A 13,980-nucleotide genomic window follows, 5' to 3' on the forward strand; every position below is an offset into this window, starting at 1 on the left:
GTAAGGAAAAGGGAGTGCATTTATTAAAGGTTGGTTTGGAAGATGGAATGTGATTCTAGGGTGTCATGTCATGTGGATTGGCATATCAAAGATCGTTGGCTGAATTTAGCCTTAAACATGGAAATGAGTTGTGTCATCTTCTGATTTTGAGGAAGAAATATGTTACCTCGACTCGTATATGACATATTATGTCTGACACGGGTACGTGTCCAAGTGTCTAACTCTGGTAGTTTATGAAAATTTTCAATGATTTTCGCTCAAAAGGAAGTGTAGAAGTGTCTGTGTCCACGTCCGAGTGTCAAGCATGCGATACGGGTACTTGAGGTGAATTGAGTAGTCCATGTAACTAAGGGGAAAAAAATATGACTTATTTGAATTACTTCCTCCGTTTCAATTTAGTTGTGACACTTTTAAAATCACGGACTTGTAGACAATTTTTGGAGAGGAGAGAGATAGAGAAAGAAAAGGTCCCATGTGATAGGATAGAGATAGAGAGATGTTATTACCCAAAATAAAAGGTGTCATCACAACTAATTTGAAATTTCCTAAAATAGAAAGTATACAACTAAATTGAAACGGAGAAAGTATATGAATTCATTCAACTCAATTACAATACTGAAAAATCTTACTAGTTCTTGCGAGGTTGTAGTTTGGTTTGTTAGATTTGTGCTAATTTGAGCCCTTACAAGTTACACTACATGGTTGGGCTATCTAGGATATGGTGGAGAGATATGAGAAGGGAAATACCACAATTCTACTTTCAGCTCTTGAGTTGTGCGCGCGATGTATGAGATAAATAATGATAGAGGTAGTAGTGATGGTGGAGAGGGCAAAGAGAAGAGAGAAAATGAGGAAGTCATAGGGATGTAAAAGTCAACTCGATGGTGGTGTTAATGGTGAAGGAGAAAGGGGAAAGTGAGTTAATGGAATAGGAGAGAGAGAATAGGTAGGAGTAATTCAAGGTTAGTGGATTAATTAGGTCAATTAAAGATTAATGACTAATGGAGTTAATACCGTTAATCATTAAGGATATTTTGTGGATTTTTTTTTGAAAATTGGCTGGTGCATGATGAATTTTGAAAAATCGAGGGTATATGGTGAATAAAAATATTTGTTGGGGGATATATGGTGAAAATAAACCTGAATCGATCATTGTCTGACCCAAATCGAACCTGAACCCAATCACAACCCTGCACAGCATGCAATTGACCCGTCCCATCGCACATTGAACCCATTTATAGTCCCGATCCGAATTGACTAAACATGTTAGTTGACTCGACCAGTTGTCGACCTAATCCAAGATATATGAAATGTAACGCCCTGGAATTTCGAAAATACATCATAATTGGTACCAGGATCATAACTTAAGTTTGTGGGTTATGGCCCACTAATAAAATAATAGCCTAAAATGATAATTCATTTATATAATTGTTCATCATAAAATTATACTTGTTTATCCATCATACAAAGTATCCTAAACTTCTTAGAATCATACATAGTCTCCTCAACACATCTCATTACAATAGTCATACTACAATTGTTCATCCATATCTAAAATATAAAACAAAACGTTATGAGTCGAGGCTCTATAACATATTACGTTAACATCGTAAAAGCATATCACATCAATTTGTTAGCAAACAAGTAGGAGAAAAATAGTAAAACCATTTCGTAAATATAACCATTAAATCATAATCATAAAACATTACCATCATCCTTTATCGTGTTCATCCTCATATACCTTTTACTTTGGTAACTTGGCTAGTATAACAAAAAGGGACATCTGTTCAGAACATATATACAGAAAGGCGGCCACAACATAGGTGACACTTTTGGTGCCCACATTATTGACAAAAGGGCGGTCACAACATATATGGCACTTGCAGTGTCCACAAAAGGGGGGTCACAACAAAGGTGACAATTTTTGGGCTCAATCATTTACTAGAAAGGCGGTCACAACAAAGGTGATACTTGCGGTGCATATGAGATATTGCCAAGAACCATCTTTCACTTAAACTTTATCTTGTTTCGTTTGTTTAACATATCATAATCACATTACATACTAGTAATCGTAATTAGGAAGCATAATCGTAATCATAACGTAATCATCATCGTTTTCCTAACATCAAAGTCATCATATTTCATAGCATTAAATCATTTAATGAACACCATTCACATAACTAAACATTTCATATCCCGCACATGATGTACAACATAGCATAGACATTTTGTAGAAGCATCATATAAAACACATTTGGAAGGGGAGTGCAGGTGCTAGCAGTAGAATTACGTGGATTATTCTTGCTTATATTATTAGCAACTTTGACAGTCGGGGAAGGCTTGTAATATCCTTTATCCTTTTTAATCTAGTCAAGAATAGTGATGTTAATATATGTTTCATTACTTAGCTTTTAAGCCTAAATATTAGTTAGAGTTTATTATAGTTATAAGATTTGTCATTGTCTTGTTTATAATGTCATACTTGTTACTTTAAGTCATAAGAAGGTCCATTAATATCCATTATTATCCAAGTCGTTATTAACTTATTAAGGTGACTCTTTAATCAACTACTAAATGAAGTAACTCCTCTATTTTCATTTTTAGAATCATAGACAATTATAATTACAATTCATATCAACATATAACCAGATGTTTCATTACTTAGCTTTTAAGCCTAAATATTAGTTAGAGTTTATTATAGTTATAAGATTTGTCATTGTCTTGTTTATAATGTCATACTTGTTACTTTAAGTCATAAGAAGGTCCATTAATATCCATTATTATCCAAGTCGTTATTAACTTATTAAGGTGACTCTTTAATCAACTACTAAATGAAGTAACTCCTCTATTTTCATTTTTAGAATCATAGACAATTATAATTACAATTCATATCAACATATAACCATTTCATAAGTACATTGTTATGTTTATAGACTATTATGTGAGCCCATAATTAATACCAATTGATCATTTATTATTAATTAACTAAATAAGTCTATTTCTAAAATAGAATCATTAACATTACCATAATATTATAAAGTCACATTATACTAATAAGCAAATTAATTCAACATTATAAGTGAATATGAGCATCAATGAAGCAATATTATTATAGTTACAACTTTAGACTCAAATTATATAATTAGGGTAGTTTATTACAAGTATTTAATTAATTAATCCATAAATCTCGTTAAGTTTATAAGATTAACAAAGAGCATATATTATTAAATCTTAACATTTTATAATGCAAATAACATTAACAAGTGAGATAATTTAGTTTATAGATTATTGGTCCATATATTTTTAACAACATATTAGGATTCAACATGAAAAATTCATATAGTTTAAGTGATAAGGTTAAATATCAAAAGTTGATTTATTAGCAACTAGCAAGCCATTAGAACAACATCATGAGTTAACCCGCAAATCAGTTTCATCTTAGCCCAAAACCTAGCTTTTGTTTTAATAGAATTTCCCAAGGCCCAAACTCATTTAACTAACATAAGCAATAATTTTAGGGATGACAATTGGACGGGGCGGGTGCGGAGGATAGTACCTCCACAATCGCACCCGCATAAAATTTCAATCTCCATCCCCACCCCACCACCCATTGCGGGAAAAAAATTCCAGACCCATCCCCGCCTCACTAGGTACATATTTATATCCATCCCCGCCTCACCACCGGCATGGATACCCACAACTGCTTCATACCCGTGTCTTACCCACTTCATCCCCACCCCCACCACCCGCATGGATATCCACACCCACTTCGTACCTGCGTCATACCTACGTATTTATATTTTGCAAGATAAAATTATTAATAATATAAGTATATAAATAGAATTTTAATCATATATATGTGGGGCGGGCGGGGTGAGGCGGAGCAGCAAGGATGGGGTGGGGATAGCAAATCCATGCCCGCTCCACCATCCATTGCAGGTAGGATTTTAATCCCCATCCCCGCCCCGCTTGAGCGATCCCTAATAAGCATTAGTTGAGCTTGAATACAAAGCATAAAAATCAGAAAATGAAACGTTTAAACCTCTCCTACTTGAGCATGGGAGAAACGCACGATAGTAAAGGGTGAACGAAGCTCCGGCAGCGGCAGCGGCAACAGTGCGCGACGGCAGAAGGCCGACGGTATTTGTTAGTAGTGGCGGCGAGCATTGGCGTTCTTAGGCATCAAGTTGGTGGCGACATTGGCAGCGTTCGTCAGGTCTTGTTGCAGCAGCATGGCCGAACAACTACAGAACGAAACGGAGGAAGCACAAAGAAGAGGAGATAAATAAAGGGCTTGCGTCGCAGTGATAAAATACTAGCTTTTTTCACAATGTCTTCGATGATGATAAAATAACACTTTTTGATATCAAAGTTTGTTAGTAAAACTATTGTAATGAAATTCATTTGACCTATGTAGCATGGGTACTTCTTCTAGGTCACGTACCCGTACCCGTATTTGTACCCGATACGATACGTATCTTGTATGGGTACGCGTACCCTTTCCTAAAATTTCAAAATCTTGCCGTTTTCTTTCCCCGTACCCGTATCCGCACCTGTATCCGTACCCGTCTATGTGCAACCTATTTGACTCATGCACTTTTATTTTGTTTGAATAGCAATATAAGAGGAAAAGGACGAGGAATGGGAGGCGAAAGAATCGGACGGGGAAGAAAAAATGAAGCCCCATTTCCCCTTCAAATCTCTCATTGTGATGGATGATTGTTATTAAAGAGGGAGGAAAAATAGATCATTATATTGCTTTTGCCTTTCCCTTCCCCTCCTTCTCCCAATTCCTTATCAAATAAGGAATTTGTTTCCTTCTCTTTCCCATCCTCCCCCCTCTCTAGACACATAAAATTGTCTCTTCCTATTTTAATTAATACCCTACTCTAATTGGTCCATATTGAAGAAAGAATAAATAACGAGCCTAAAATAAAATATTTTAAACTCAATCCATAATCTAACCGGTTTAAAATAACCTATTTTAAAAAATCTTTTTAAAATAGTTTAATGAAATCTCATCTTCGCTAAAAAAAACATTTTAAAAATAGTTTCTAAGCTAATGGACAGAAATTATAAAGTTAAGAGCTTCCACTAGTATAAATCAATACAATAACAATTCATATCCCAAATAAAATTAGATCAAATGTTCATGAGGAGTAATCGCCCACAAAAATACACATAAATTCATTCAACTCTATTACAATACTGCAAATTCTTACTAGTTCTTGCGAGGTTGTAATTTGGTTTGTCAGATTTGTGCTAATTTGAGCCCTTGCAAGTTACACTACATGGTTGTGCTATCAAGGATATTGTGGAGAGACATGAGAAGGGAAATGCCACAGTTCTACTTTCATATAGATACATCACTTAATTATTTGTAGAAATGTTTTAAATTGCCTAAGTCAACTCTTAAGTTGTGCGATGATGAATGAGATATATAATGGTAGAGGTAGTGATGGTGAAGAGGGAAAAGAGGGGAGAGAAATGAGAAAGTCATATATTAACATTAAGGCATGTAAAAGTGAAATTTGATGGTGGTGTGAATGGTGGAGGAGAAAGGGGAAAGTGAGTTAATGCAACAGGGGAGAGAGGCTATAGGTAGGAGTAATTCAGGGCTAGTGGGTTAATTAAGTCAATTAAGGTTAACGATTAATGGAGTTAATGATCATTAAAATATTAAGAATATTTTGTGGATTTTTTTAAAAAAAATTGGCGGGTGTATGATGAATTTTGAAAATTCGGGGATATATAGTGAATAAAAAAATTTATCGGGGGTATATGGTGAAAGTAAATCCAAATCATTGTCTGATCCAAATGGAACTACCTGAACCCAGTCACAACCCTACACAACATGCAATTGACCTGACTCGTCGTACACCAGACCCATTTATAGTCTCAATCCGATTTGACTAAACATGTTAGTTGACTCGACCAGTTGTCGACCCAACCCAAGATATATGAAATATGCCGCCCCGAAAATGCATAACCATAATTGGTACCAGAATCATAGCTTAAGCTTGTGGGTTATGGCTTACCAGTAAACTAATAGCCTAAAATGGTAATTCATTTATACAATTGCTCATCATAAAACAATACTTGTTTATATACAAAATATCCCAAACCTCCTAGAATCATACATAGTCTACTCAACACATTTCATTATATTAGTCATATGGCAATTGTTCTTCCACATCTACAAACATCAAACAAAATGTCATGAGTCGAGGCTCTGTAACATACTACCCTAATATCGTAAAAGTATTTCACATCAATTTGTTAGCAAATAGGTAGGAGAGAAATAGTAAAACCATACCATTTCGTAAGCATAACCATTAAATCATAATCATATATAAAACATTATCGCATCATCCTTTATCGTGTCCATCATCATATATATACCTTTTACTTTGGTAACTTGACTAGTACAACAAAAAGGGACATCTTCCCTGAGCATACAGAATGGCGGCCACAACATAGGTGATACTTTTGGTGCCCACATTATTGACAGAAGGACGGTCACAACATATGTGACACTTGCAGTGCCCACAAAAGGGAGGTCACGACAAAGGTGACAATTTCTGGGCCCAATCATTTACCAGAAAGGGGGTCACAACAAAAGTGATACTTGCGGTGCCCACGATATACTGGAAAGAACCGTCTTTCACTTGAACTTTATCATCATCACATCACATAATATTAATCGTAATTAGGAAGGGTAATCGTAATCATAACGTAATCATTATCGTTTTCCTAACATCAAAGTCATCATACTTCATAGCATTAAATCATTTAATAAACATCATTCACATAACCAAACATTTCATATCCCGCACACGTGCAACATAGCATAAACATTTCGTAAAAGCATCATAAAAAACGCAGTTGGAAGGGGAGTGCAGGTGCTAGCAGTAGACATTACCTGGATTCTTGCTTAGCAACTTTGATAGCTGGGGGAAGGCTTGTAATATCATTTATTCTTTTTAATCTAGTCAAAAATAGTGATATTAATTATATTTCATTACTTAGCTTTTAAGCCTAAACATTAGTTAGAGCTTATTATAGTTATATGGTTTGTCATACCGTCATTGTCTTGTTTATAATGTTATACTTGTTACTTTAAGTCATAAGATGGTCCATTAATATCCGTTATTATCTAAGTCGTTATTAACTAATTAAGGTGACTCTTTAATCAGCTACTAGATGGAGTAACTACTCTATTTCCATTTTTAGAATCGTAGAACATTTATAATTACAATTCATATGAAAATATAACCATTTCATAAGTAGATTGTTATGTTTATAGACTATTATGTGAGCCCATAATTAATACCAACTAATCAGTTATTATTAATTAAATAAACTAACTAAGTCTATTGCTAAAATAGAATCATTAAAATTGCCATAATATTATTTAGTCACATTACACTAATAAGCAAATTAATTCAACATTGTAAGTGAATATGACATTAGTGAAGCAATATTTGACAATAGTTACAACTTTACTATCAAATTATATAACTAGCCTAGTTTATTAGAAGTCTTTAATTAATTAATCCATAAATCTTGTTAAGTTTATAAGATTAACAAAGAGCATATATTATTAAATCTTAACATTTTATAATGCAAATAACATTAACAAGTGAGATAATATAGTTTATAGATTGTGGGTCCATAGATTTTTAACTAACATATTAGGAGTCAACATGAAAGATTCATATAGTTTAAGTGATAAGGTTTAATATCAAAAGTTGATAGCAACTAGCAAGCCATTAGAACAACGTCATGAGTTAACCCACAAATCAGTTTCATCTTAGCCCAAAACCTATCTTTGGTTTTAATAGAATTTCCTAAGGCCCAAACTCATTTAACTAACATAACTACATAAGCATTACTTGAGCTTGAATAAAAAGCATAAAAATCAGAAAATGAGAAACATTTAAACCTCTGCTACTTGCAAGAGCATGGGTGAAACGCACGACAGTGAAGGGTGAACGGAGCTCCGACAGCGGCATATATCCAATGATGACTAATACCCTTTCTCTTCCCCCCCCCCCCTCAAACACATAAAATTATCTCTCCTCATTTTAATATCCAATGATCACTAATACTCTACTCTAATTGGTCCGCATTGAAGAAAGAATAAAAAACGAGACTGAAATAAAATGTTTAAAACCCAATCCATAATCTAACCGGTTTTAGTAACCTATTTTAGAAATCTTTTTAAAATAGTTTTATAAAAACTCATCTTCGAAAAATATTTTAAAAATTGTTTTCATGCTAATGAATAGAAACTCTAAAGTTAAGAACTTCCGTCGAGGCGTCGACTAGCATAAATCAATACAATAAGTATTCCTATCCCACATAAAATTAGATCAAATGTTCATGAGGAGTAATTGCCCACAAAAATACACACAAATCTCTCTTAATTATCAATGATTTTCCTAAACATGCATTCATCCCTTATCCAATGGACTCATGCAAGAAAGAGACACTCAGTTGTGTAAGCAGCATCACAATTATATTCTTTGGAGTCCCTGATTCCCATAGAGAAATTCAACAAGGAGAAAAGAATAAGACATTAAATACTTGATTTAGTAGAAGTAAGGTAGAGTCTTAAACAACAATGGAGATCTACAAGCTTTTCTGTCTAACTTTTCACTAATATCCTATGCATAAACTAATTAATTATAATATTAATAATAATGTAATACTCCAAAAAGTATGCGTGGCCTAGGAGTCGTCATAAACCAAATAAAAAAGTATTTATAGTTTCCTAAAATAATATAATCGACAAAAATAAGTTGTAAAATAAAAGCCGCTACAGAGCAGATCAAATCGATTGTGACAAGAATAACACAAGTGCATTAATCTGTAACACATGACGAAAGCAAGACGACACAGCCATGTCGCCATGGTCATGTTGGCATGTAATAATCAGATTCTTGAGCTCCATTTCAAATAGCTGTAACTTTATATTCATATCTTTGTTTGACAGATGTAATATATCATTGGAAATATCTTGAAGTCTCGTTTCCAACTCAGTTGGAATTACCTCGTTATATTTATTGGATAAAAAGTTATGAGAAAAATAGTAAAGAGATGTCATTTTTTTAGGGAAGAAGAGATGTCATATTTCGCTTAACTATGAAAGTTGTTTGTATTATTTCCAATTTCAATCCGTTTCAGGCACACGATACATATATATCGATATATATATCGTTTCAAAGGTCATCTAAGTGGTTTAATCCTCATGTCCTTTCATAGGAGCACAAAGTACTTGAAATTACACCAAAGACCTACAACCTATGAAAGCAACATAGATTATACGTCCTCCATTCTATAATAAGTGAAACACTTACAATTTTAGAACGTTTCAAAATAAGTGAAACATACCTTAAATGGCAAAAAGAAAGTGACAAAATGACAAGAGTACTCATCACAGACTTGTGTGGTTTGCTTTTCTCTCTCATTCTTTTGATAATGTAAAGGGTATTTTTATGACTTATTGACTTTTGAAAGTGATATTTATTAAATCTTGGTCTCATATTTCACCTATTATGGATTGGATGAAGTATAAAAAGATCCAAATCTTCACAAATATAATGTAAATGCTATAATACACCTGGAAATGAACCCTGATGTAAAGCTAATTTTTTTTTTTTGATAAGGAAAATTTAGGCAGACCCCTTTAATCAGGAAGTCAGCCTAACGATGTAAAGCTAAATGATGTTAGAAAATGAACTTATCAAAATGAACTTTCCCATAATAATATTTCCTTTTTTCTAAATTCTTTATCATTTTTGTATATTATGTTAGAATTCATATTTAAAAATATTATCTTTTCATACTCCAAAAGTTTTTACAAAATTTATGTAGATATTGGAATTTCTATCTTGTTTCATTGGTAGGGAACAAATGGAGATTTTTTATGATCCAAGTCCTAATGTGGATTATCTTGTATAGACAATTATATAGCTGATGTAAACATATGAATATCTTATCTCTAACAGCATCATCTCCTTCCATCCCCCAACAACTCCTCCATCTCTGTCACATTTGTTGTTGTTGCCTTGTTGCTGCTGAATTTTGGTGCTGATGAAGGATTATAGGGGCAGCTTGTGTGTCAGAGTTGGGCAGAAATGGAGGTCTAAATTGGAGAGGAAATGGTGAGTTATTGATAATTTGTTACTGTTATTTTTTTTTCTATTTTTGGAATGGATCCACTAGCTTTCCATGACACACACATTCAAGTGATTCAACTTTAATATAAATTAATCTTTTATTTTTCTTTTTATGTTCCATAATACTATTTCTCCTAAAACTCTGTGCAAAAGATATATGTAAACTAATAAAGAAGGGAGAGAGTATAAACATAAATATTGTATGAAATTGAAAATATAATATAATAATTTATGATATAGAATATTGTGATTCAACCGAGCAGCAAGTGATAATCTAGTGGACTAGTGGTATTGGCATCGTCTCCTTTTCCAGAGATCCCGGTGTCAGATCTCACCCCTTGCAAGGAGGAATCCTCAATTTTCTCCTTCTTTGCAAGGGATTACATCTTATCTTTAAAAAAGAAAATATTGTGATTCGACCTCAGGGGTAGGGGTGTGCACCGGTCCAAGACCGATTGGACCGGAATATGGAATTTTTTGGACGGGAACGGAAAAATTCCGAACTGGTCCGGTATGGACCGGAAACTTTCTGGTCCTGTTCGGATTTGGACCTGTTGGGCTGAAATCTGCATTTTTTTTAAAAAAAATCTTTTTTTATTTAGATTTATACATATTTATAAATTAGATACATTCATATTTTATAATTCTATCAACAATAATTTTAAAGTTAATAAAGAGTAGGTTTTTAGCTTTCTAACTTTACAACTTTAAAATTACTTTTAACATTTAAGCTATTCTTTTACTAAAATAAACAGAAATTCCTATCCATCGATCTAGATTAAAAATCCGAAATCTTGATTTTTGGTGGACCGGACCGTAATTCTCGAGTCGACCGGACTGTAATCCTCGAGTCGATCAGATCTGTTCAAATTCCGATCCGATGTTATCCTTTCCACACCCCTACTCAGTGGTGTAAAGATAGTTCACACGATAATAACGCATGGGCTAAGTGATCCACCCTTCATACGAGTTAAAGAAGTTTCGTTTTTCAACAGTTAGCCCGATGTACTTGTTAGCTTAAGTTGGAAATTTTAAGGCCCATTATCATAACTGAACTGAAAGAAAAAATCTTGGATTCCTGTGTGAAAGCATAGAGGAGATGGATCTATTAGCATTAACCACTTTTTATTTTTAAAAATAATTTAATTTGATGATTGGAATCCATGCTACATCTATTGTATCAAACACATAGCAAACATAATCAGAACAATCTTCCTCCACACAAACTACAATCGTTCTAGCTGAGATCTAAATCCTCTACATGCATTTGATCATACCATTTTCTCAATATAAAACCTTCAAAGAGATCTAGTTATTCTTTCAAAGTTGAAATTGATTTGATTCAATATTTGTAGCTAAATAACTTATACTTCCTCCGTTTAAAAATAGTTACACCATTTCATGTTTTTACACTTGCCGATGCATGATTTCAATATTAATATCATCAATATTCAATTATCAATGAATAAAAATTATAAAAAGTTAATATTTAAAAAATACACATTGAGACGAATCTAACAAAATCCCACATGACTATGTTTTTCCTAAAATATAAATCACCAAAGATAATCAATGTGTAAGATATGAATAAGAAACATTATGCAAATGGTGCAACTATTTTTAAACGGAGGAAGTATGTACTATGAAACAATAGATCCAAATCGACGTAAGTTGTAGTAGAACATGAGAAGTAAAAAGACAGACTCCAAACTCTAATACAAGAAGAGAAATATATATATACCTTAATATATGAGTTGAAAACTCTTGTCAATTTAGAAAAACTTTTATTATTATCGAACATGAACAATAATAAATCTATATTAAAACATAAAATTGGGGTTTATTATCATCCGCGAAGGGTACAACACTCCATATTTTTGAGGATAAGAAGAGACTGATCGATAAGGGAGTTTGTTAAATATGACTTGAAATCTTGTGAATGGCATAAGTCTAACTTTGAATGCACATATCTCTCAATATATAAATTATTTTGATGTGATTCAAATTGGAGGTGATAGCTTGTTCAAAGAGCTTTCCAACAATAGGTCATATGCCAAATTCCGATAAGAAACGAGAAAGTTACGCCCGTTTTACGAATGAGTGACGAAGCTGTTTCGTCCCGGGCTCGAAAACCCGCGGGCGCGGGCTATATCCCGCGGGCGGGCAGAACATTTGTGAGAATAGGGATGGCTGGCCGCGGGCACGGGGTACACCCTGCGGGTCGGGGACTGAACGCGTTTTTTCTGATATTTTTCGTTTTTAAGTTATCTTTTAGGGTTTGTACGGGTTCCTTATAATTATAAAAGGGCTCTTAGTGTTCATTATTATTAACACAACTTATGAAACACTTTTAGCCTCTAGATTTAGGACTCCTTGTATTATTCTCTCTGATTTTCTCCATTATAGTGAAGAACCTCTAATTCCCCACCTGTGGATGTAGGTCAAATTTGACCGAACCACGTAAATCCTTGTGTTATTTGTTTGTTCATCTTTATAGTTTTCTCACCTTCATTATTTCATTGATTTTCTGTTCCGCATTAATCAAACTACAACACCAATTTCCTAACAGAGTTGTTTAGTACGTTGTTAGGAGATTGTTTTGGGTAACTAATACATACAAGTTACACTTTTGTTATCCCAAACCACATCAATAGTTTCCCTGCTTAACCAGTCAAAGAAGTTATTTTTCAGTATGGTTTGGTCGTATGATGGTTTAATTTACTTTGTTAATTTGCTTGAACACAAGTACGCAACAACTGGAAAATAGTATTTGTGTATAAAAAAAATATCGCAAGGTTATGTAGTCAATTCAAGGCTTATAAAGTAAATTCGAATTTAGATTTACAAATTAGATTATATCTATATCCTATACAGTATACAAACTCTTAAATGGAAGTATATAAACACATATAACCACAATTTTGCTAGATTCAAAGGAAAAATTGATATTGTGCCGGTTCGATTGCCAACATTTCTGATTCAAAATTTACGATCTTTTTCAAGAAAAGTCGACCTCAACGTTATTGAATATCGGTTGGTTTACGCACATACTTGCCATTTGGTTTAGATATTTTGAGTTCAATTATCATTATCTGGTTTTTTGCACACTTCTACTAGTCATTGTATATTAATTTTATAGTGAGGTGTTTGGGATAGGGAGGTTTTTGCGCAAGTGAAGTTTGCACATCCTTGCATAGTGCGACAACCTATGCAAGGTGGGAGATTGATGATATTATTATTGGTCTATATGCTCTCGTATTGTTTCAATTTGGTTAAGCACATACATTAGTACAAGATTTCGCATATTACGAGCACAAGTAGGGGTGAGCATAACCGGGTATCCGGTAGAATTTTATAGATTCAGACTCAGATTCGGATCCAGTGGGTATTGAAAATCTGGAATTGGAATTGGTCCAACCGGGTCCTAAATTTTTGGACCAAGACCCAGAACTGGTGGGTACTAGGTCCAGAACTGGGTACCTAATTGTAAGATGGGACAATTGAGCTATAAATTTTTTTAAAAAAATAAATGGGCCTAAAGGCCTACTAAATACTAACTTTTTACTTAACAACTATTATCCCGTTACCAATTCTATATGAATATATGAAAAAAAAAAACCAATTTTAAGTATCGGGTATTCGGACCTATATCCGCTACCACCGGGTACCCAGAGCCGGAACCGGCCAAACCGGATACCCACAAGGTACCGAGTCCGACAAAATTATTCTACCCAGAATTGGAACCGGATGCAACTAGGTCCATTTTTTGGACCCAGATCCGGACCCAGTTGGACCG

The sequence above is a fragment of the Beta vulgaris genome, chromosome 4, assembly GCF_026745355.1.
Source record: "Beta vulgaris subsp. vulgaris cultivar EL10 chromosome 4, EL10.2, whole genome shotgun sequence".
NCBI classification, from domain to species: domain Eukaryota; kingdom Viridiplantae; phylum Streptophyta; class Magnoliopsida; order Caryophyllales; family Amaranthaceae; genus Beta; species Beta vulgaris.